This window comes from Ambystoma mexicanum, chromosome 12 (assembly GCF_040938575.1).
Source record: "Ambystoma mexicanum isolate Mex_15411 chromosome 12, UKY_AmexF1_1, whole genome shotgun sequence".
In the NCBI taxonomy this organism is placed as follows: Eukaryota; Metazoa; Chordata; class Amphibia; order Caudata; family Ambystomatidae; genus Ambystoma; species Ambystoma mexicanum.
The window spans coordinates 1254066563-1254091662 of record NC_090936.1 but is presented as its reverse complement, the minus strand read 5'-3'; the positions used below and the strand labels follow the sequence as shown (position 1 = coordinate 1254091662).

Genomic DNA, 25100 nt, shown 5'->3' with positions numbered 1-25100 from the left:
TCGGAGATTTCTGCCCCGTGGACAGTTGCAAAGGCAGGAGTCCAGCTGCCTGACTCCTTGATTCTTCGTAGATGTCCTTGGAGAGGAAAGCAGGCGAGGGCGCTCCAAAGTGGACCCTTGCCTTATATGCATGCCTCGAGCGCTTCTCAGCGATCTTTTTTCCGCCAGGCCTTCTGGCATGATGTTAATGCTCGCCCTGGGCGTTAGTGCATGCTTCTATGTATCTGCCATCTGGCTATTAGGCCTGTCAGGGACTGCAGAGACTACAACTCCCTCAGCGACTGGCTCTGCGGCTGGCTGGTGTCTTATGTAGGTCCTCCCACACTGCTGGTGAGTGGAGCTCGTTGGGAGAGAGTAAACTGCAGAGACTGCGACTCCCTCAGTGACTGGCTCTGCGGCTGGCTGGTGTCTTATGTAGGTCCTCCCACACAGGATTGAATGGAGGCTGTAGAAAGACTGCTGGTGAGTGGAGCTCGTTGGGAGAGAGTAAACTGCAGAGACTGCGACTCCCTCAGTGACTGGCTCCGCACTGATGTCCTTTGTGAACTGCTTGTTGGCCTCATCAAAGAAAACACTGTTGATGGCAGATGCTTTCTCAAAGTGCACAGGGCGGGAGGAAAGCTGCAGGAATAGTATATATATATATGAAAAGAAAGGGTTGGGCTGACAAGCAGTCCAGAACGCAGCGGCACTCAGGCTGGAATTATTCTGTGTTTTAAAGGCTTGATCGAGAGCATAGACGAACAGCAGGGCACGTGTGTGCACCAGACTTAACACACTCAGCTCAATATATTAACACATCCACACATTCCATTTAAAGAAGCCCAAAAGCAGGCATTAAAGACTATAGCGATAGGTAGCGCTTTTGATATTTCGAAGTGTAAATAATGCATGAACATTTGTGGGTGGAGGTGTTCTGTGCATGTGTTCAACATAAAATGCCGACATGTGTAATTCTGCATTCGGATTCCTATGGAATCCACCTGCTTTTTGCAGATGCAAACGGCACGAGGATTGCAAAAGGAATCCAAAGCTCACCTGTCTGTATCAAAATCAGATGTGGGTGGAGATGCTGTCACATTCATGACGTGTGGAGCAGGCAGTCATTCTGACCGTGCCCCGTCCTGCTCCGTCACATATTAACATTGAACAGATGGTCTGTAAAACCCATGTGTTGGGGGCGTGGCCACCTAGTTGCGCAGCTCCGCGTCCAGTGTCATTAAATCACAGAATATGCGATAAAGAAACAAAGACAACATGATGCCAATGCCCTTTCAGGGGCAGCAAGCATCCAGGATTCCAGTGGCATAATGACTGCAGGCCCAGATGTTCCTCGTTTATTGTGTGGAGAAGTGAGGCTTATGAGCCCTGAGGCTACCAGGGCACAGCAGACCGCTGATTCCCGCCGGTGGTGAAGAGACGACCACCCGACCTGGGTGACTGCCCTGGTGACCGTACCTCCGAGGGCTACGGCAGAAGGAGAAGGAGGGCGAGGCTCTGTGGGACATCAGTGTGTGGCCTGCAGTGACAAGCATGATCAAGGCGCAGAGCGGGGGAGATCTAAGAGGCAGAGCGGGGGGAGATCAAGCAGGCAGAGCGGGGGGAGGTCAAGCAGGCAGAGCGGGGGGGGGTCAAGCAGGCAGAGCGGGGGGGGGGTCAAGCAGGCAGAGCGGGGGAGATCAAAGAGGCAGAGCGGGGGAGATCAAGCAGGCAGAGCGGGGGAGATCAAAGAGGCAGAGCGGGGGAGATCAAAGAGGCAGAGCGGGGGAGATCAAAGAGGCAGAGCGGGGGAGATCAAAGAGGCAGAGCGGGGGAGATCTAAGAGGCAGAGCGGGGGAGATCAAAGAGGCAGAGCGGGGGAGATCTAAGAGGCAGAGCGGGGGAGATCTAAGAGGCAGAGCGGGGGAGATCTAAGAGGCAGAGCGGGGGAGATCTAAGAGGCAGAGCGGGGGAGATCTAAGAGGCAGAGCGGGGGGGAGATCAAGCAGGCAGAGCGGGGGAGATCAAGCAGGCAGAGCGGGGGGGAGATCAAGCAGGCAGAGCGGGGGGGGAGATCAAGCAGGCAGAGCGGGGGGGGAGATCAAGCAGGCAGAGCGGGGGGGGGGAGATCAAGCAGGCAGAGCGGGGGGGGAGATCAAGCAGGCAGAGCGGGGGGGGAGATCAAGCAGGCAGAGCGGGGGGGGAGATCAAGCAGGCAGAGCGGGGGGGGAGATCAAGCAGGCAGAGCGGGGGGGGAGATCAAGCAGGCAGAGCGGGGGGGGAGATCAAGCAGGCAGAGCGGGGGGGGAGATCAAGCAGGCAGAGCGGGGGGGGGAGATCAAGCAGGCAGAGCGGGGGGGGGGTCAAGCAGGCAGAGCGGGAGGGGGGGTCAAGCAGGCAGAGCGGGGGAGATCTAAGAGGCAGAGCGGGGGAGATCTAAGAGGCAGAGCGGGGGAGATCTAAGAGGCAGAGCGGGGGAGATCTAAGAGGCAGAGCGGGGGAGATCTAAGAGGCAGAGCGGGGGAGATCTAAGAGGCAGAGCGGGGGAGATCTAAGAGGCAGAGCGGGGGAGATCTAAGAGGCAGAGCGGGGGAGATCTAAGAGGCAGAGCGGGGGAGATCTAAGAGGCAGAGCGGGGGAGATCTAAGAGGCAGAGCGGGGGAGATCTAAGAGGCAGAGCGGGGGAGATCTAAGAGGCAGAGCGGGGGAGATCTAAGAGGCAGAGCGGGGGAGATCTAAGAGGCAGAGCGGGGGAGATCTAAGAGGCAGAGCGGGGGAGATCTAAGAGGCAGAGCGGGGGAGATCTAAGAGGCAGAGCGGGGGAGATCTAAGAGGCAGAGCGGGGGAGATCTAAGAGGCAGAGCGGGGGAGATCTAAGAGGCAGAGCGGGGGAGATCTAAGAGGCAGAGCGGGGGAGATCTAAGAGGCAGAGCGGGGGAGATCTAAGAGGCAGAGCGGGGGAGATCTAAGAGGCAGAGCGGGGGAGATCTAAGAGGCAGAGCGGGGGAGATCAAGCAGGCAGAGCGGGGGAGATCAAGCAGGCAGAGCGGGGGAGATCAAGCAGGCAGAGCGGGGGAGATCAAGCAGGCAGAGCGGGGGAGATCAAGCAGGCAGAGCGGGGGAGATCAAGCAGGCAGAGCGGGGGAGATCAAGCAGGCAGAGCGGGGGAGATCAAGCAGGCAGAGCGGGGGAGATCAAGCAGGCAGAGCGGGGGAGATCAAGCAGGCAGAGCGGGGGAGATCAAGCAGGCAGAGCGGGGGAGATCAAGCAGGCAGAGCGGGGGAGATCAAGCAGGCAGAGCGGGGGAGATCAAGCAGGCAGAGCGGGGGAGATCAAGCAGGCAGAGCGGGGGAGATCAAGCAGGCAGAGCGGGGGAGATCAAGCAGGCAGAGCGGGGGAGATCAAGCAGGCAGAGCGGGGGAGATCAAGCAGGCAGAGCGGGGGAGATCAAGCAGGCAGAGCGGGGGAGATCAAGCAGGCAGAGCGGGGGAGATCAAGCAGGCAGAGCGGGGGAGATCAAGCAGGCAGAGCGGGGGAGATCAAGCAGGCAGAGCGGGGGAGATCAAGCAGGCAGACACGATGGAAAAAGCACCTGGCACGCGGGGCCGCTAAGAAAACTGTACAATCTATTCTTGAGGATTGCGCCCCGATTGCTCCGCTAGCAGAAATTATTAATAAAAAAAAAAAGAAAGACAGGACTAGACCTACCACACAGCTGAACTAGTACAGCACGTCAAGGGGGGCCATATTGGAAGGATCAGTATGTAGGCAGAATAACTCGGAATAGCCCAGTTTATTAGTCGGATGCGGCCTGCATCCAAAGACTTAAAATATCTCAGGAAGACAACATCCTACACGAACAGCTAATAAAACGTTTAGTGGGAAATGAACATAGCAGCGTACAAACTATTTCAAAATAAAAAAGAAAGGGGAGCACCATGGTGGGCAACCATAACAAGCAGGATCACGCACGCCTGAACTGCCCACCCCCAGCAGACTGACACAACATCGTGAAAATCCTGCGAGACCTTGCTGAAATTAAGCAGGTCACTACCGCTGTAGACCAAAGAATGATACACATGCAAAACGGAATAAAAAGTCAGAGAGGACATGCAAAATCACAGTGGCAGGAGATATGGAAGATAGAATGGAAGGCACATATGGATCAGAGAGCTGGAATTAATATGCACACAGGTGGCGCAAAGATGTGACAACATCCATATCTTCGGTCTTCCGGAGAAGTCAGAAGGGACAAACACAGTAAAATTCATGGAGAAATGGATCCATTCACTACTACATATACATAGCTTGGGATTCCATCTCCGGACTGGGAATGCCGGGAGACTATCCCTCATCCGCATAGCTTGGGGATTCCATCTCTGGACTGGGCATGCCGGGACTATCCCTCATCCGCATAGCTTGGGGATTCCATCTCTGGACTGGGCATGCCGGGACTATCCCTCATCCGCATAGCTTGGGGATTCCATCTGTGGACTGGGCATGCCGGGACTATCCCTCATCCGCATAGCTTGGGGATTCCATCTGTGGACTGGGAATGCCGTGACTATCCCTCATCCGCATAGCTTGGGGATTCCATCTCTGGACTGGGCATGCCAGGAATATCCCTCATCCGCATAGCTTGGGGATTCCATCTCTGGACTGGGCTTGCCGGGAATATCCCTCAACCGCATAGTTTGGGATTCCATCTCCGGACTAGGAATGCAGGGACTATCCCTCATCCGCATAGCTTGTGGATTCTATGTTTGGACTGGGCTTGCCGGGAATATCCCTCAACCGCATAGTTTGGGATTCCATCTCCGGACTAGGAATGCAGGGACTATCCCTCATCCACATAGCTTGGGGATTCTATCTTTGGACTGGGCATGGTTGGAATATCCCTCATCCGCATAATTTGGGATTCCATCTCTGGACTGGGAATGCCGGGACTATCCCTCATCCGCATAGCTTGGGGATTCCATCTCTGGACTGGGCATGATGGGAATATTCCTCATATACATAGCTTGGGATTCCATCTCTGGACTGTGAATACCGGGAACATTCCTCATATGCATATCTTGGGGATTCCATCTCTGGATTGGGAATACCAGCAATATTCCTCATAGCATCGCTTGTGATTCCATCTCTGGACTGTGAATACCGGGAACATTCCTCATTGGCATAGCTTGGGGATTCCATCTATGGACTGGGCATGCTGGGAACATTCCTCATATGCATAGCTCAGGATTCCATCGCTGGACGGGGAATACTGGGAATATCCCTCATTCGCATAGCTGGGGATTCCATCTCTGGACCGGGAATGTCAGGAATATCCCTCATATGCATAGTTCAGGATTCCATCTCTGGACGGGGAATGCCAGGAATATCCCTCATACACATGCCTCAGGATTCCATCGCTGGACGGGGAATACTGGGAATATCCCTCATTCGCATAGCTGGGGATTCCATCTCTGGACCGGGAATGTCAGGAATATCCCTCATATGCATAGCTCAGGATTCCATCTCTGGACGGGGAATGTCAGGAATATCCCTCATATGCATAGCTCAGGATTCCATCTCTGGACGGGGAATACCAGGAATATCCCTCATATGCATAGTTCAGGATTCCATCTCTGGACGGGGAATGCCAGGAATATCCCTCATACGCATGCCTCAGGATTCCATCGCTGGACGGGGAATGCTGGGAATATCCCTCATTCGCATAGCTGGGGATTCCATCTCTGCACGGGGCGTGCTTTGTTGATTAGTGTCTTGCACAGGCTTAGCTTAGTATGTGGATTCTTTACTGCTAACTAACTTTATATTCCGAGAAAGGAAGTCATCTCAGACAACTCAAGGTTTCAAAAATGTTAGTGCTAATTTACATGCATGTTGACATCACATGTTGTGGCATCCACTGACATCCCTGTAAGCGATGCCACTGGAAACGACTGAAAACACCCAAAATAACCCTCTATGATATATATAAACAAAATGAAAAAAGCTTTAAAATGTACACTTACATACGATATGACTCAATTCTAGAGTCATGGATTGCGTCAGCAATTTTTTAATTTTGGGGAAGTTTGAAACCGCATAGGAATGTCACTTTTTCAGACGTTAATAATGGTGCCATTAACCGTAGAGTTCTCCGACTGGCACGGACTTCTTTTGAAGTTCAAATTTACAATAATCTTTAGCAGTTTCTCTTAAAATACGGTCAATAAAAATCCAGAAAACGGACCATAAATAGTACGCTTTACATAAGTAAGGGGTGGTTTATAGTGATAGCCTCGAATGCAAAAGCATGCAAAAGCATCGAATGCAAAAGCCTTGGAAAAAAATGCATCGGAAAATGCATTTGTTTTTCTTTTTTTTTATTTTTATTTTTTAATGGGGGGGGTCCCGCGCAACCCCCGTTTTTTTTACCCCTCAACACCCATTATAATAAAAATTGGAATGTACAGGTGCACCAGATGCTTAGCGGGTGAGTGAACCGATTACAGGGCAGGTGACTAAGAGCAAAAGCATGCGAGTTGAGAGGTATGATAAAACTTGAACACATGGGTTTTAAACACCATCTGATCAAGATTAATTTGCGACACAGAGCAAAGGCACGATCAGAATAACTGAATCCTCTGCGTGTGACGAATGCAACAGCATCTCCACCCGCATCTCACTTTCATGCGCTCAGACGAGCTTTGGATTCCTCTGAAATCCACATTTTTTGCACCTGGAAAAAGCAGGTGGATTCCATAAGAATCCCAACGCCTCTCACCATGCGCGTAAATTGCGGGCAACATTTACAAATGTGTGCATTTTAAGGTCAAAACATGCACAGAACACATCGACCCACAGAATTTCATGCATTCTTTTATTTATAATGGATTTGTATTACAATGTATGTATAAAGAAACCTGAAGGTATTCTCTCACCTACTCCCCTGGGATTTTCCATACAGGTGGCCAGGGAAGCACCATCGCTTTTGGATCCCGACCTTGCGGCGGAAAAGTGAGGGAGGATTCACCTGAGTGGAGGGTCTCTGGGGATTGGGAAGAGCATACCAGAGGGCGAGACAGGGTACCCTCCCCTTTCCCAGCTATCCATCACCCCACTCTCCCTCAGCCTTTATGGATATTTCCAGTCTTGTCCCATTTCCCCGCCCCCTGAGACGAGGAAGAGGCGTCAGAGAGTAAGAAAGATCACCTATGGGAAGTGTCCCTATAGTACTGTGAGGAAGATGAATGAAGAGGTCTAATTCACTACACTACCAACATGTACCCTTAATGAAGTCAGGCACTTGACAACAACTATGCACACATGACTTTTATTGAACACTACCCAAAGTATAAAAGGTGGAGTTTTGCCAGAGAAGCTGAGTGAGCCATAGAAGCAGGAGACCGGTAAGCTGCAGCAGGAGGACCCCGAAGTGTCGGAGGAGAACGGGACGCCGATACGCTGACCCAGTGTTTTGTAAGGGTTGCAGTACAGTATCTCCAAAGAGCTGGATTGGGGCATGTAGAGTCCGTTGCCAGGCATAAACTCATTCCGCTGGGAGGCGGCCTGGTCCCAGGGGTATCTGAGGGGCAAGTGATGAGACCCTGACCTCAGCGCTGAAGCCGGCAAGCCTTCTTGACAGCATTGCGCTATCTGGTGAGTTTCTGAATAATTAGAAACCCAGTGAATGTGTGAGACTGGAGTGGGAGATTTGAAAGGAAAGAACAGAAGTTAAAGTGTGCAAGTGACATAAAGGAAATGAAAGAGGCTAAAGTGTGCGACTGGCACAGAAGAAAATGAGTCATTAAAAGAGTGGGAGTGACACGAAAAGCAAAAATTAAAGCGTGCAAGCGAACGACCAGAGAAAGGGAGAGAGAGAAAGAAAGCATGCAAGACGCATCAGGAGAAAAGGAAACGGAATGAAATATAGAGAGTATCAGAAAACCGCAAAGAATCAAAGTCCTAGGTGCTAGAGGCACAGAAGCAGCAAAAGAAAAAGAGAGAAGACATCAGGTATCAGAGTGGTCGCGCGTAGGGAAAAGTTAAGCGATGCACTCTCGAAAGTCTCGGGTACCGACCCATTATTGAAAGAATGATGCAGGCAGCATCACTGGAGAAAAGGATAGCTACATCGAAAGGCGAAGTGGGAGTAAAATCACCAAAGTGTTGTGAAAGAAAGTTTGGACACAAGAGGGAGAATTGTGTTTTGAAAAGTGACCCTTGAAAAGCAGAACTTTTGTGTTTTGTGAACTTTTTGGTGACTGAGCTTGAGAAAGGGGACCCTGCGAGGCCTAAAGACGTTGTGGACGTTTTGAAAACAGAGGGGCCTAAGCTTGGGGAAGAGAACCCCGAGAGGTCTAAAGAAGTCATCAACCTTTTGAAACCAGGGGGGCCTGAGCTTGGGGAAGGGAACCCTGCGAGGCCTAAAGAAGCTGTGGACCTTTTGAGACCAGACAGAGGGGCCTGAGCTTGGCAAAGGGAACTCTGCGAGGCCTAAAGAAGTTGTGGACCTTTTGAGACCAGACAGAGGGGCCCGAGCTTGGCAAAGGGAACTCTGCGAGGCCTAAAGAAGTTGTGTACCTTTTGAGACCAGACAGAGGGGCCTGAGCTTGGGCCTGAGCTTGGCGAAGGGAACCCTATTCATTTTATTTTATTTATTTGCATATGTATAGCGCACTTGCAGCCCAGAGGCATCAAGGCGCTGTTGCATGAAATTGTACGTAGGCTTTATTCAATGGATACATATGGGACAGGTGGTCTCTTGATTGCAAGGCCTAAAAGAACTGTGTGTGTCAAGAAGCTTGGAGATGGGAGTCCAAGCGAGCCTAGGAACATTTGTGAACTGAGTTGTTCTGATGCTACAGGAACCTTGCAAGTTGAACTATTTTTGCACTGACAACACTAATCCTGACAAGAAGACAACCTGAAGCCAGTCTTGGCTTATATTGTTTTTGGAACACCATTTTTCCTTCAGAGAAACCCTGCACAAAATTTGTTTCCAGAGTTAGGGCAAGCATAGGTTTGATACAGATTTTGTTTTGGGAGTTAAGGACCTCGACTACCATTAGAAACATCAGTTATGGGGAAACCCAAATTAGAGATAGGGCAAGTTAGGTATTACACTATCCCTAAATATATTGAATAAAGGTTTTTGAACTGTTATCTCTTGTGTCTGTGTCTCTCGTAATACCATGCCTGTCTCACAGCATATACAACAAATGGTGTTTCAAGGTGCTACAAGACAGATGGGGATGGGGGGACCTTGTGACATTCGGATCATGCAAGTGCAGAATAGGAAGTGCAATGGAGTGGGGGGGTAGGAGAGGAGCACCAGTCAGCGTGGAAAGCACTAGAGCTAAGGAGGGAAAGGAAGTACAGGTAGGAGCAGAGAGCACGCAATTGCTGGGGTGAGAGCAGGAAGGGGTGGGGGCCCGTAGGCTGGGTGAATGCTAAGGGGAGGCCAGGTGGACAAGTGCCAGAGGAAAGCAGAGTGCAAGTCCACAAGCAAGTGCCAGAACAGGGCTGAAAGGGCTCAGGGTGGTGCAGGACCAGCCAAGCTAGTGCATGGGAGGGTTCCCGGGAGGGCACGTGCAGGTTAGGGGACATGTCAGGGGCGAATAAAGTGCTGGGGTAGACTGGGCCAGGATGGCCTGGTGCCCTGTATGAATCGGAAGGAACCAGGCAGCCAGTCACAATGTGTCAGAGGGGGGACATCAGTAGGGGAGAGGGAAGGAAGAAGAGAAAAGGAGGGTCTTGAAAAGGTTCTGGAACTTAAGACAATCCATCTCAAGTCAGGGCTGAGAGGCCATTCCAGAAAGAGGCACCTACAGAAGAGAGAAATCTACCTCCCCACTCTCTGCTTTGAGAAGCGTCTGATCTGCAGAGAATTGGAGCTAGAAGACCGAATGGCTCTAGAGGGAGGTATTTAGTTAGGGAGAGTTGGATGTAGCGGGGCCCTGGCCCCAGAAAGCCTTGCGGATGATGCAGCGGGTCTTAAACTTGATCCTCGCAGCAACCGGGAGCCAGTGGAGAGATTTTCGGGCTGGAGAGATGTGTCCCTGGGCTTGAGGCCAAGGATAAGTCTTACAGTCCTATTCTGGATTAGTTGAAGGGGGCGAAGGGATGAATTAGGCAATGCAATGCAAAAAAATCAATGTGGCATGGAATAGTCTATTGAGCCCTTCTGTGGAATATAGGAAGTCTCCATCAAAATGGTCTTTTATATGATAACAGCAAAACAGTGGTGCCATCGCTCTGGTAGGTGATGAACCTTAAGTAAGCTGCTCTCTGGAAAAAAACAAAAACTTTGCCTCAGGAGTCACAGAATGTAGATTAGTCCTATCTTTTGCAATGTTCCCTGGAACTGGCAAGTCAATGGGCCTCATTAAGAGCATGGCGGTAGCCGTGCCTGTACCGCCAAGCTCGCTGCCGGCCACGCCACCCGCAATTGGGCAATAACCGCCCCATTACGAGTTGAATGGGCCGGTAATTGTCCATTCGCGGGTGGCGGTATTGCCGGGCTCCCGATCCCCATTCTGCCCTATAGGGCAGAATGGGGGTGGGGAGCATGGATGCAGCGGCAATCACGAGTTCTGCTTGCGGGTGCCGCACAGCCCGCCAGGCTGTCAGGAACCCGTGAGCAGAACTCGTAATGCAGCGGGACGGTGTGAACGGTGCCGGTGCCTTACCGGTACAGTTCATACCGTCACCGCCAGGGTCGTAATGAAGCCCAATGTCCTGGCAATATAGATACAGGCTCCGAGTCAGTAGACTTTTGGAATGAATTATCTCCAAGCCAAAGGTAAACACAAGCCAGAGACACTACAGGTAGTTAATTTCCTTCACTCGGTTTTACTGAACAGTACTCGTTTTGCTACTCCTAACACAGATGTGAAATCATGAGAAAAACTGTGAGGACTACAAGGGCAATGGCTTGAGTACAAACTTCCTTCCATATGTCCAACCTAATAATGCCAGTTCTATGTGAATGCTTCATTTGTGCATTCATATTATGTGAGCACAAGTAATGTCAACTGCACGGAAAGTGTTGCACATTCTACCGAATTATGCTGCTCACAGGACTTTGGCTAAACTAGGCGGCCATGTCAGGAGTCGGTGCTGCCAATGGCACAAAATGGAGGTTCAGGCTGCTTCAATGTATTTAGAGTTAGCACAAGCAATCTGGATATTGTTTGTTTTGCTTCTGGGCTATGTGATGTATGTCCTTGAACACTGAACGCGCCTTGTCTTCAGGATAACACCCCCCAATCGAATGGTCAGTCTAAACGCTTAAACAATAGAACAATATCTGTGCTGTTTTTCCTTGGAAACTCACGATTTCTGTCCAGACCTCCTTCCTACAGCCGACTTTTCCCATAACAATTTCTTACAGTCTTCAATTAAGATCAGCCCTTCCCCCTGTTATCACGGCATTCATCCTTGAGCCTTACCCATCAAACCTATCCCTGTAACAGCTACACCATAAGTCAACAAACACATCAAGGAGATCCAACAATGTCATAAGCAAGATATTCAAAATCTTACCACCCAAACTAATGCCAACTAATACGCTGAAAACCATCGTTCTGAAGCCTCGTAATATCACATGGTAGACGACCGTGTTTAACTTTCTGCTTCCAAGCAAGCTCCATGTTTTTTGGGTCCTTTTAAGATTGTCCGACAGATTAATCCTGTGACTGTTGAACTATTGTTACCAAATTCCTGGAGCCATGTGCATCCTGTTTTCCATGTTTCCTTGTTCAAGAAATGTCATCCTAATACCTTTTCTTTTCTCGTACTCGTGGCCCAAAGGCACCGATACTGCGAGGCAGATTGCCCAAGTATGTGACCGATGATCTGTGCGATACCCAGTATCAAAGAGGGACCTTTCAATACCTCGTCCACTGGAAAGGTTAAGACTTTAGTAAATGTACTCGGCGTCAGTGTCTCATAATCAGGCTGCTGCACTCCTTCAGCAGTTTCACAGTTTTCATCCTTGGAAACCCGGCACCTGGAAACTTGGGAGGGGTGCGTAATGTCAGGGAGTTGTCTCTGTGGTGCGACCGGTGCCCATCATCCAGGGTGGGTCCTGCGCTCCCTGCGCACGCCCATAGTAGATGTCGTCCCTGCACATACTAGATGCATCAGATGCTCTGGTATAATTGTTGGAGCTGGGGGCAGATGCGTTCTGGTTTTCTCTGTGTGGTGTGAGAAACCAGAACATGTCTCACCCACTGGTCCCCGGGGATCTGTCATCCAGGTGGCCAGACACGGCCATCACTTTTGGATCCAGTTCCTGGGGGTGGACCAGTGCGGGATGATCACCTGGGTGAGAGGTCTTCGGCGAGTGGAACACAGGATGGTGAGATGCGGTATCCCCTTCCGGATAACACCTTTACCCCATCCTACCAAGTAGGATATTTAGGAACTCTACCCCCTCCCTTTTACAACACGAACACGTTCTCACGTATAGCCCGCTCTGAAAGAAAATGGACTAACATCTGACCCATATTCCTGACATGTCCCAATACAATGGTCAGGCAATTACTGACCCTCACACACACCTGACTTCCATTAAGCTTCCCCACACAGATAAAAGGCGGAGCACGAGAGCACACCGAGCGAGGAAAGCACATGAGGAAACAGCAGTTTCGAGACGGCAGTTTACAAAGAAAGACAGCAAAACCTTGACCTTTTCGACAAGGAACCGTTACTTTCCAGAAACCTCAAGAATAGAAAGCGTAATACCAGGAAACCAGCCTGAAGAATTCTGCATAGTGTGTTAGAGATACCCGGGGCCCTCCTGCATCAATAATCAAGACAGGGAGAAGCATGAGCCACCATGGTACCGACCTTTGCTCCAAGAACAAAGCAGCGTCAATGAAATCAACACAGCTGGTGAGTTGGGGAGACCGATACAAGACCGGTCTGTGTTGAAGCCAAGGTTGCAAGCTGCTCTACTTCAAGCTTCCCTCAACTTCCTCCTCCCCTTCCTGGCTGTCTGGCTGCTATTCAGGCATAGTGTGCTGCTAATGATCTCTGCCTTAGTACCAGAAATACTGAGATCATTCTCATTGGGACCCCAGGTCCCTCCTTCCCCCTACTCTCTGGCCGTCTTCCATGGGCCTCTCCCCTCACCCTCTTGTGAGGCATAAAACATTGGTGTCATCTTATGCTCCTCTCTCTTCTTCTCTCCTCACATCGCGGACCTTGCCAAGAAGGCACACTTTCAGCTACACTTCCTCAGAGGCATTCTCCCTTTCCTCACCTTCCCCCAGATACTCATTCTCTCCAGAGCTCTGGTCCTCCCTAGGCTGGACTACTGCAACAGCCTCTTCCTCAATCCTCCCTTCGTCCCCTTCAGCTAATCCAGAATAGGACTGTAATACTTATCCTTGGCTTCAAGCTCAGGGACAGCATCTTTCAAGCCCTAAAATCTCTCCACTGTTGCGAGGATCAAATTCAAGGCCCTTTGCATCACCCACAACACTTTCTGGTGCCCGAGACCCTGCTGCAGATCAGACGCTTTTTCAAGCAGCGAGTGGGGGGGGGGGGGAGGTGGATAGATCTCTCTCTTCCGCAGGAGCCTCCCTCTGGAATGACTCCCCTTCCCCTCTCAGGCTTGAGCTGGATCTCCTTAAGTTCCAGAAGCTTCTCAAGACCATCATTTTCTCTGTCATTCCATCTCCCCCTCCCCTGCTAATGTCCCACTCGGCCGTAGGAAATTCCTAAACCTACATAATCAATGAGACTGCATCCTGAGCCATCATCAGCACACCTGTCTAGCCCCTCCCTACCTCAACAGCGTCCCGAGCCATCATCAGCACACCTGTCTAGCCCCTCCCTACGTCGATAGCCTCCCGAGCCATCATCATCACACCTGTCTAGCCCCTCCCTACATTGACAGTCTTCCGAGACATCATCATCACACCTGCATAGCCCCTCCCTACCTCGACAGCCTCCCGAGCCATCATCATCACACCTGTCTAGCCCCCCCTACCTCGACAGCCTCCCGAGCCATCATCAGCTCACCTGTCTAGGCCCTCCCTACCTCGACAGCCTCCCGGTCCATCATCAGCACACCTGTCTAGCCCATCCCTACCTCGACAGCCTCTTGAGCCATCATCATCACACCTGCCGAGCCCCTCCCTACCTCGACAGTCTCCCGAGCCATCATCATCACACCTGTCTAGTCCTCCCTACACCGACAGCCTCTAGAGCCATCATCAGCACACCCGTCTAGCCCCTCCACACCCCGACAGCCTCCAGAGCCATCATCAGCACACCTGCCTAGCCCCTCCCGACCTCGACAGCATCCTGAGCCATCATCGGCACACCTGTCTAGCCCTCCCTACCCTGACAGCCTCCAGAGCCATCATCAGCACACCTGCCTAGCCCCTCCCTACCTCGACAGCCTCCCAATTCTCATAAATGGTTGATTTCCTTTACCTAAAGAGTCCCCCAGCATCTTTGCTGGATTTCTAGGATTAATGTGTTCACCTGATAAGAGTGCGAGCCTTTTTTCCCACTCTTACATGTGTTTTGCTGTGTGTATTTCTACTTTCTGTGTGATCGTGGGCACGGTGGGCTTACCTACTCCGTGTGCATCAATTTTTGTGTTTGTTACACAGCACCTTCAGTGCAGTTACACAGGGTTGTCTTTGAGACTTCCCACTGACTCCATTTGTCTGGGCTGACTACTGTCCCCCATAAACAGGTAAAGTTGCCATTAACTTTATATAGTCACTTTAAACCACAGACCCAGTACACCCCATTTTACATGGAGTATTGGAAAGGGTTAACTCTTATCCCTTGTTTGTCTGTGCCTCTTGGGGCCTTGTTTCGCTCCCTTAACATTAAGACATGGCTGGTGGCAGTGGTAGCTACTCTAACTTTTCTACCGCGTTATCTTACATAACGTGGTAATGTTTTAGGCTATTATATTAGCCTCGAACATAAACCCGCTTGACCAAATACATTTTATTTTGGTTCCAGCTCGGTTTAGTCGCCATTTCTTTTTGTTAAAGTCTTTCTCGTGTTTTTCTCTGCGCGCCAAACCTGGGATGACTCCTTTGTTCGCTGTCTTTTTGCAGGCTTCTGCACAGAAGCTCTCCTTAAGGCGCCTGATAGTCTAGGTAGACAGGATGTGAGGGAGGGATCTTCGGACCCCTGCCATGGGTTCCCTTGGTAACTCAAGTCGCACTCTTGTCTGATGCCAGGTCAGCCACCCTGCTGTGTGATTGACAGCCAGGCTGTAAGAATGGGGGAAAACTGCACAACAAGCAGTTCTCTGGGACTGGAAGAGCAGAGTCGCCACTGGAACGAAAGAACCAACAAGGAACTGTAAGAAGAGGACCCCTACCACGACTGAACCGCCCGGTGAAGGCCTGCTGCAGGTCCAAATCCGACGACAGAGAAGATCCTCCAGGAAACTTCTTCCCTTGAGCTCATTGGACCAACCAGTGCGCCCAAACTATAAGCCAGGACCCCTCCTCTGGTCGAATCCGCTGTACAGAGCTAGAGTGGGCCGGATAGCCAGGAACATCGGACCCTGCTTGGGTTTTAAGGAGCGCACCTTTTATTTGTTATTTGTCGCTGCTGCTGCTTTCTTCCCTGGGTAGTGCAGGACAATCCAGTCTTCCTACGGCCGATCAGTCCGACAGTCACTTCAGGAACCGTGAGCCTGCAGGAACTACCAGGAATGTCTGCCTCAGCTACAGCCCCCTCTCCGTTTCAAGGTACTGCGCAAATCCGGTCGCGCGTTCACTCAGCCGCGGTGAAGGGGTTTGAAATCTTTCTCCAATCCGAGGGCTTGTCCTTCTCTTCTCTTTGAACTAAGTTTTCTACCAAACAACCTCTTCCGGAATCTGTGCCACAAATTTTACCGCAATTTACCCTGGACTGTGTGATCTTGAGCAAAAGAATTTTGACCCATTGACTTTGGCCTTAAGCCTTTTCTAGCTGATCTCCTCACTGTAGTTTCTCTTGGTCAATTGCTCAGAGTACTTACAAGTTGGTTTTGCCTAATTTCTAATAACTTAGTCTTTCCCTCCCTTTCAAATTGCTGGAGTGCCATTTTGCTCCCACTTCATTTTGTGAGCTTAACTTGTCTGGAATTTAAGGGAAGTGGTGTGGTGTATTTATGATTGTGGTTTTGACCCTGCTTAGAATAGTGAAATGTTATACAACTGTTGAGTAAATACATATATATTCTTTTACTTAGAAACCTTGAGTCAGTGTTTTCCTGAATCATAGTAATTGCTGTCTTTTGTGTAACTATCTGATACTGCTCACTTACTCTTGAGATAAGTCTGGCTGCTCAGCCATCGCTACCACTTTACTGTGTAGTACAGGCTTGTACCAAAGGTGAAATTGTACTGTCACTCGTAGTTTTAATTGGGTGTAGTGTTCCCAAAGTGTACTGCATATAATTCTGCCTAACACAGGCCATCATCGGCACACCTGCCTAGCCCCTCCCTACCTCGACAGCCTCCCGAGCCATCATCATCACACATGTCTATCCCCTCCCTACCTCTACAGCCTGCCGAGCCATCATCATCACACCTGTGTAGCACCCCCTACCTCGACAGCCTCCCGAGCCATCATCACACCTGTCTAACCCCTCCCTACCTCGACAGCCTCCAGAGCCATCATCATCACACCTGTATAGCACCCCCTACCTCGACAGCCTCCCGAGCTATCATCACACCTGTCTAGCCCCTCCCTACCTCGACAGCCTCCCGAGCCATCATCACACCTGTATTAGTTCCACGCTCGGGGTGGCGGTTGGCTTTTGAAAGGAAGGAGCTGGGAGGGGATGGATGTTTACGGTGTGCGGGTTGAAGAATAAAGCTGACTTCCACTTACCTGTTTCCTACGTTATTACACTGGCGACGAGGGTTCTTCAACCCTAACCCACGCGCCTTTCCAAGCCGTGAACATCATCTGGTGCCTCAGCTGGCCTTCCGGGCTGCGCTCCCGGACGAGGTCGAGCGCGGCCCTCGGCGTGATTGGTTTCAGCTGAGCCAGCGCTATCCTTCACTTTCAGCGATCCGGCCGGCCGCGCTCCCGGACGAGGTCGAGCGCGGCACACGGCGGAGAGTGCAGCCGTTGTCTACGGCTGAGCGGCCGCTGCCCTTAGCCACCGAGGATCCGGCCGAGCCGTGCTCCCGGACGAGGTTGAGCGCGGCTCGAGGAAGTGTGTGCGGCTGCCGCCTTGCGGCTTTTAGCAAGTCGGGGACTGAAGAGCAGAGCAGGTGAGAGGTGGACCCTGGGAGGGGGCACAGCCCTGCGGCTCCTCATAGCCGGGAAGGCGCTCGCATAGACCACGGGTGTTACGCTGTTCGGCTCCGCCCATTCCCTGAGGAAGCGAGCCTAGGGCTTTCGATTCATTGGTGGGCGTGTTTGCACTACATTGACAAGGAGAGGAAGGTTAACTCCTTGAGTGCGGACGTTGCAGGAACTGCAAATCTCTGTTGGCCACTTCTGTTCACAGAGGAGGAAGTGCCTGTTGACTGTCTGTGTAACCATATTGTGCAATCCATTCCACGTATTCTCTTCCAGTAAAGGTATTTTGAGTGGAGTAATCCATCATAAAAGTCTGCTGTTTAGAACAGGGTGTACGTGATAGCACCTTGTGCTCCAAGGAAGTTGTGCAGACATTTCCATCTGTTCCATTGCGCTTGACCTCAGTCAGTGGCTATGTCGGTTCCATTGACCATGCAGCACAGCAATGCTCGCCCACCTCCAGCCTTCCTTCCCAATCCAGGGGAGCCCCCCATTGCGTGGGAGCTTTGGGTGGACACTTTCAAGGTATACCTGAGAGCGTCAGGTGGTTCCAGAATGTCTGATGATGACAAGGAAGCGACCCTGCTCAATTGCCTTGGTACGGAGGGTTTGAGGGTCTTCAGGCACCTTCCGGGCCAGGATGTTTTGGCCTTGTCTTCAGGCGAAGGAGATGGAGAGGGGGGGCAGGCCGTGATTTTGGCATTTGAGACTGCTCTTAAGAAGCTAGAGACACGCTTTGGCAAGAGAGCTAACATTGTGCTGGAGAGGTATCATTTCTTCTCAAGGGCACAGGGTCCTGGCGAGAACATTGATTCGTATGTGACGGCACTGCGCACCCTCATTTCTACATGTAAGTTCACGGGCCTGGCGGATGAATACATTCGTGACCAGATCATGAGGAGGACTAGTGACTCAAAAGTAAGGGAGAGGTTATGGACGGAGAAGGATCCTCCGTTAGAGAAAGTGGTAGAAATAGCTCGTGCCCTGGAGGAGTCAAGGAAGAGCGTCAAGGAAGTGACAGAGAAGGCGGACATTGTACACATGGTTCAGCCACGCAAGAATGAAGAAAATCGTGCCAGGGACAAGGATCAAAGAGCGACGCCGAATAGCAGAGATTTCTGCAAGAAATGTGGTTGGAGGGGTCATGTTGCAGGAGCTAGGGAGTGTCCTGCTTCCGCTGTTGTATGCAGAAAATGCAAGGGAAGGGGACATTTTGCCCGCATGTGTAAGGCTGCTCCACAGAAGGAAGTTGTGCGGATGGTGGACCCTGAAGAAGATGATAGTAATGTAACGGTTGTAGGATATGTTAGTCCCTCTGCTATGGCGGATGTGCTTCCAAAGGAAGGTGCGCTGTTGAGTGTGGGACCGTCAAAAAAGAGTGCGTGGGATACCCTTAGTGTGAATGGAGTTCCCCTCAGTGTGTTGGTCGACACGGGTTCTCCTTACACCATGATTTCTCCTGAGATGTACAAGTCTAAGTTCCATAAGGAGGTATCTAGTTTGAATCCGTCTGACATTAATCCATGTGCGTATGGGCGTGTTCCGATTAAAGTATTGGGATACGAGTGGGTTGATATTGAATTTCATGGCCGGAAAACCAGAGGAAAACTCTATGTAGCTTGTAAGGGTGATCCAGTTATTGGGTGGGATGAGCAGGCTGCCCTGGAAATGGAGGTTCGCCCTAGCAAAGCTGTCCCTGTTTTGTGTGTGAGCAAGGGAAGAGAAGGTGGTTTGAGTCAAGGGAGTGCGTTGACAGCCAATACTCTCCAAGAGAGGTTTCCGTCAGTTTTCTCTTCTGTCCTGGGCAAGTTGCGGGGTTTCTCACACAAGATCGTGCTCAAGAGGAGTGCTGTTCCCGTTGTGCACAGAGTTAGGCGTGTACCCATCATGCCACGTGAAGGTCTCCAGACAGAACTTAAAAAACTGATGGAAGCTGGTGTAATAGAGGAGGTAGAATCTTCAGAGTGGTTAGCCCCGGTTGTATTGGCACGCAAATCCGATGGTGGTATGAGGATGTGCGTTGATCTAAGAGATTTAAATTCAAGCATCTGGATAGACAGGCATCCCTTACCGAATATACACGAAATGCTTTCACTTGTGGGAGGGGCATCTTGTTTCTCCACCTTAGATTTGTCCTCTGCCTATCACCAGGTGGATCTACACGTCGAATCACGCCCTCTTACTTTGTTCATTACGCCGTTTGGAGCCTTCCGTTTCTGGCGTATGCCATTTGGTTTGGCATCTGCCTCCGCTGTTTTCCAGCGAGTTATGCAAAAGTTGTTTTGTGGAGTGGATGGTGTGGAATATTTCCAGGACGATATCTTGGTGTGGGGCAGGTCACGTGAGGAACACGATGAGAGGATTCTACGAGTTTTGGGCATTTTGGAGAAGAGTGGTCTGACGGTCAAATTGAGTAAGTGTAAAATAGGGGTGGAGAGTGTGACTTATTTAGGACACACACTGGATGCCAAAGGGACACATCCCAAGGCTGAATTGGTGAAGGCGTTATGTGAAGTGTCTCCACCCACCAGTAAGGATCAATTACGGTCGTTTTTGGGATTGGCTGAATATTATAGCAGGTTTATTCCTACGTACTCCGACAAGACAGTTGCCATGAGAGCCTTGCTCAAAAAGGGTGTACGTTTTGAGTGGTCAGAGTCGTGCCAACTTGAGTTTGAAGGCTCAAGTGGACCAGGCTCCATCGTTAGCTTCCTTTTCTCCATCAAGGAAGACAGTTTTGACAGTGGATGCCAGTGAGTATGGGGTAGGGGCTGTTCTCGAGCAGTGTTTTGATGGATCGTACCGCCCTATTGCTTTTGCGTCCAGGGTTCTTAGTGAGGCAGAACGTAGGTATGCTGTCATAGAGAGGGAGGCCTTGGCTGCTGTCTGGGCATCCAAACATTTTAGAACATTCTTGTGGGGGGTGGAAAACACTATACGCACCGATCATAAACCCCTGGTGCATGTATTGACATCTAAAGGATTGTTCCAGGCATCCTCTAGGGTGATGCGCTGGATGGCAGACATGAGTGAGTATAATTTTAAAGTGGAGTATTTACCTGGCACTAAAAATATGGTTGCGGATTGTCTCTCTCGTTTTCCCCGCCACGATGTAAGTGTGGAAGACTCAACACGGGCTGTGACGGGTGATGAATATGTGTTGGTGGCCAAGGTGTTTCCGGCCGTCAATGAGCAGGAGTGGGGTAGAGAGTGTGCAATGGATCCTGTGTTAAACAGCATCAAGGCAGCTCTCGCTACCGGTGCTGGCATGGATGAATTGGATAAATCGTTCGGTCAAGTATGGTCTGAACTGTCTGTGGGTCCGTGGGGCATTGCCAGGGGTACCAGGTTAATACCACCTGAATCTCTTAAGGCCAAGTTGGTGGAGTTGGCTCATGAGGGGCACATCGGTAGATCTATGACGAAAAGAAGGCTTAGAGAAGGGTATTGGTGGCCCAAGATGGATGAGGAGGTTGAGAAAGTAGTTAAGGATTATGTGGCTTGTTCAATCAGTGATAAGAGTAGGACAACGTCGCCCCAACCCGTTCAGCCTGTGGAAGTGCCCCAAGATGTGTGGTCAAAGGTGGCCGTAGACATTATGGGTCCCATGGACACTTTGGGTGGAGGTTTCAGATATTTTGTAGTGTTGGTTGACTACACCTCTAGGTGGGTGGAGGCCACGGCCTTGTCCTCGATCACCACTGAGAAGGTGATTGACTTCTTGTCGGCGGTGTTTGACAGGGAGGGAGTTCCTGCTGGAGTAGTCACCGATAATGGTACCCAATTTGTGTTGGTTGCCATGCAAGAGTTCTTCTCCAAACTAGGGATTCATCACCATAGGGTGGCTTTGTACAATCCAGAGGCCAATGGATTAGTTGAGCGGATGAACCGGTTCGTGAAAGGGGCGGTTCAGTTGGCCCCCGCCAATGGTTTGCCGTGGTGCAGTGTAGTGACTGAGGCCCTAAAGGCTTATAGGGTTACCCCTTCATCATTTACTGGTGTGTCTCCGTTTGAATTAATGAGGGGTAGGAAACCAGGCTCTAAACTCCAGGTAGCCGCTCTTGGGGGTGGTGTGCAAAGTTGCATCAACATGCAGGAAGTTCTTGACAAGGTATGCATTAAACAATCCCGTTTTTGGGAATCTCAGCTTGCCAAGAGGAAACCCCTGCGTGTGCAAGTTGGTGATCTTGTGGTAGTGAAAAATCCAAGATTTGTAGCTAAGGGTTTGTCCAAATTTATGAAGCCATGTGTCGTGACCAAAGTAGGTCATGGTTACGTTAAACTGCAAGATGGTACCAGATGGAGTTTGAGGTGGGTGGTCCCTGTTAAAGGAAAGCTGGCGGATACTAAGGACCAGGGTTGTGAGGGTGGTGGTGCTACAGTTGGAGATGGTCCCGAGTGTGCGTCTGAGTGTGTGGTTCCCATACAGAGTGATAAGGGTTCCAGTAGTGCTGTGGCAGTTCCTGGGCAGGCTACTCGGGTGGGGCATGAAAGTGTGGAGGTGCCTGCCTCGGGGAGTGATGGTGTTGCGCCATTTGATGGAGCACCTTTTGCAAAGGGGGCGGATGAGTCTTCTGAGTGTGATTCTGATAATTTTGCTCTTGGCCCGACTCAGGTGGGAACAAGGGTTGCAGAGGAGTCTTCAGTGTTTGTGTCAGATAATTCGGTTTTAGTTCCACATGGAAGGGAACTATGTGAGGACTCTGCTTTAGCGGAAGCTTCCAACAAGGTGAATAATCGCCCGACCAGAATGAAGAAGATTCCAGCAAAGTACAAGGATTTTGTTTTAGAATTTGCAGATGATTAATTCTTGGACTACAGATATTTAGTAATCTTCTATATTATGTCTTCTTCTGCATGTTGCTTTGTTTCTTTCCTATTCCCCATTTTTCCTTCATTGATGTTCACGTGTGAATGTATTTTCATTTGTTTTGAGGTTTACAGGGGGAGATGTGTTGTAGTTGCTTGCGCTTCCGCGAGCCTTTGTCATAGGTTCCAGGCGCGTGGAATGTTTCTTAGTTCCACGCTCGGGGTGGCGGTTGGCTTTTGAAAGGAAGGAGCTGGGAGGGGATGGATGTTTACGGTGTGCGGGTTGAAGAATAAAGCTGACTTCCACTTACCTGTTTCCTACGTTATTACATATAGCACCCCCTACCTCTACAGCCTGCCGAGCCATCATCATCACACCTGTATAGCACCCCCTACCTCGACAGCCTCCCGAGCTATCATCACACCTGTCTAGCCCCTCCCTACCTCGACAGCCTCCCGAGCCATCATCACACCTGTATTGCACCCCCTACATCGACAGCCTCCCGAGCCATCATCACACCTGTCTAGCCCCCCCCTACCTCTTTGAGGAAATTATTCCTCTTCATAAAGTTTGTGAACATGTAATTTATTAAATGAAAAGTGTTCTTACACTGGAACAAATATTGGATGTGATCGCCTTGTTTCAGATTGGCAATAACCACTGGATTGCGACAAATATTTATAAATCGAAAATTCAGTGAATGCGGTTGAACTTAGAACAGGGTTGTTCTTGCAAGTCTGCTTTAAAGAAAATGTGTCATGAAGCAGCGTCCCGTGAAGACCTGCAGCGCAAGGAATGGGGGAAGGGAGATACTTTCCTACATGATGATTCTTAAACATCATAACTGAATCCACATAAATACTCTGAACATTTACAGGACATCTCTGGATCACAGATATTAGAGAAGCAGCTGGCAGGCTCGTCAGTTGCATTGGTGACAGCTCCAGCCAGTAAGATGCATGCTGGGACTTGTAGTTCCGCGTTTCCCATTTTAAGTGGGGTTCCACAAGTCCCAGCATGCAACAGAAGAGGCTTGCGGTGTCGCGAGGCCTCGTCCAGGCAAATGGTCTGTGCGGAGTAATGGGGCCAAAAAGAGGAACATAATGCAGTAAAATAACCACCTCATTCGGCAAGAGTCCGGGGTGGCAGCTGGTACTCACCTGAGGGCCCTCTCCTGCAGCGGGCGGGGTCCGTGTCAGCAGTGGGTGGACAAGAGGTGCCAGACAACACCCCCAAAACAAGTTCAGACTACGGTCGGGTACCTGCAAGAGAAAGGGCCCCCCTAAAACGGGGATCGGGAACACTTACTCGGGCAACACTAAACGGATTCACTCTAGAGCGCATGCGCGCAGAATAAATACTGCTTAGCGGAGCGCGCTCAGAACCAATTTCCTCTAGTGCGCATGCGCATACAACACATGGCACAGAATGTCACGCTCAGAACCAATTTCCTCTAGGGCGCATGCGCAGTGAGAGAATAGATACTGCTCAGCAGAGCATGTGCGGAACCAATTCACTCTAGTGCGCATGCGCGCAGAATAGATACTGCTCAGCGGAGTATGCTCAGAACCAATCCCCTCTAGTGCGCATGCGCATAGAACATATACGGCTCAGCATGTCACGTTCAGAATTCCCTCTAGTGCGCATGCGCAGAAAATAAATTCGGCTGAGGCTCAGCACAGCATGTTCAGAACGGATTCACGCTAAAGCGAGTGGGCACAGAGTGGCTACTGGTCACGGAACATGCAAAGAACACATTTGCTTTAAAACACATTCTCAACGAGGGAGCAGGCATAGAACGGGTTTGCACTTAAACGCATGCGCGTAGAGTCGATCCCTTTTCACGGGGCTTGTCTAGAACGGATCCCACCTCACAGAGCATGTTTAGAAGAGATTTATTCTAAAACGCGTGCACAAAAGCACAATCATGTGATACTATTTCAGCACTAATATGCCATAAGCAAAGTCTAGGGGCCTTCTTCCCACTTTAGAGGTAATTTTTAGTGGTAATTTCGCTGATTTATCATCAAAATCGGTTATCTTTCCCGTCACTTGCAATCCTGTGATAAAACCTCGGTACCACAAGTGGCGGAAAGGTGGTTGTGTGGACATCACATGATCGCAGGAGCGTGGTCTCGCGAGATCTCGGCATAACGAGATCTCGCGAACCCGTGCTCTGCGAGAAAACGTTCCCGCCAGTGTTGGCAAAGCGCCAGACCAAGTGGTCGACCCACAGCGCTGCTCCTGATAAGGAGCCATCAAACCGAGGCCCTGAAGAGCCTGATGATTCTACTTCCAGGGCATAAGTCCAAAGCCACAGGAGGCCACATGGGGGCCCTGGAAGCTTACAGCATGCCATCCTTGTGCACACCTAGCCCCAGTGAAGTAACTGAGAGGCCCTGAACTGTGAGTAATTCCCCTGCCTGCACAAGGAGTTTATGTTCACCTGTTTGTCTTGCAATAAAGACAGAACCCACTGAAGCTTCCTGTCGTCCTTAAAGGCCACTACAGTGGTGTTACTGCCCCTTTTCCTCCGATATGACTGTGGGAAGACTCCAACCCCATCACCCCATACATCACTAGCACAGAAATGCACCACCAACACCCACGGCACACCGGACAAAACAATGAAGTACTAATAATCAACAACCCAACCATTAACCTAACGGACTGATTCAATGAAGCCTCTGCTGATCTTCAATCAATTAGCATGAATGGGGAAGCACCGCTTTTGAACAGCCAAGCTTTCAATCTAACAGACCGCTTCAATAAAGATGCAGCCCTCACTGATCCTCATCCAATCAACACCAATACAGATGCACCGCGACCGAACAACTGCAAACCAAAATAAGGAACAACTAATAAGCAAAACCTCACCAAAAAGATTAATTGCAATTTAATCAATGCAATGTCAATGTCCAAACATGCCTCCGAAATATATAATCTCCTTTGCGACTGAGAGATCGACATCCTATTTGTAGCAGAAACATGGCTATATGACAACTACAAGATCAGCCTCAACAACTGCTTA

At 50.4% G+C, this 25100-nt stretch overlaps 1 protein-coding gene across 1 annotated transcript in view; it reads right to left on the bottom strand.

The window, feature by feature from the left end:
• The window catches only part of LOC138514433 (zinc finger protein 271-like), a 35919-nt gene extending 12524 nt beyond the window's left edge, over positions 1-23395 (bottom strand). The window contains exon 1 of the mRNA XM_069629946.1: positions 23230-23395. The gene's annotated coding sequence lies outside the window, so the exon portion shown is untranslated. The remainder of the gene's footprint in view (positions 1-23229) is intronic.
• Between the last annotated feature and the right edge of the window lie 1705 nt (positions 23396-25100).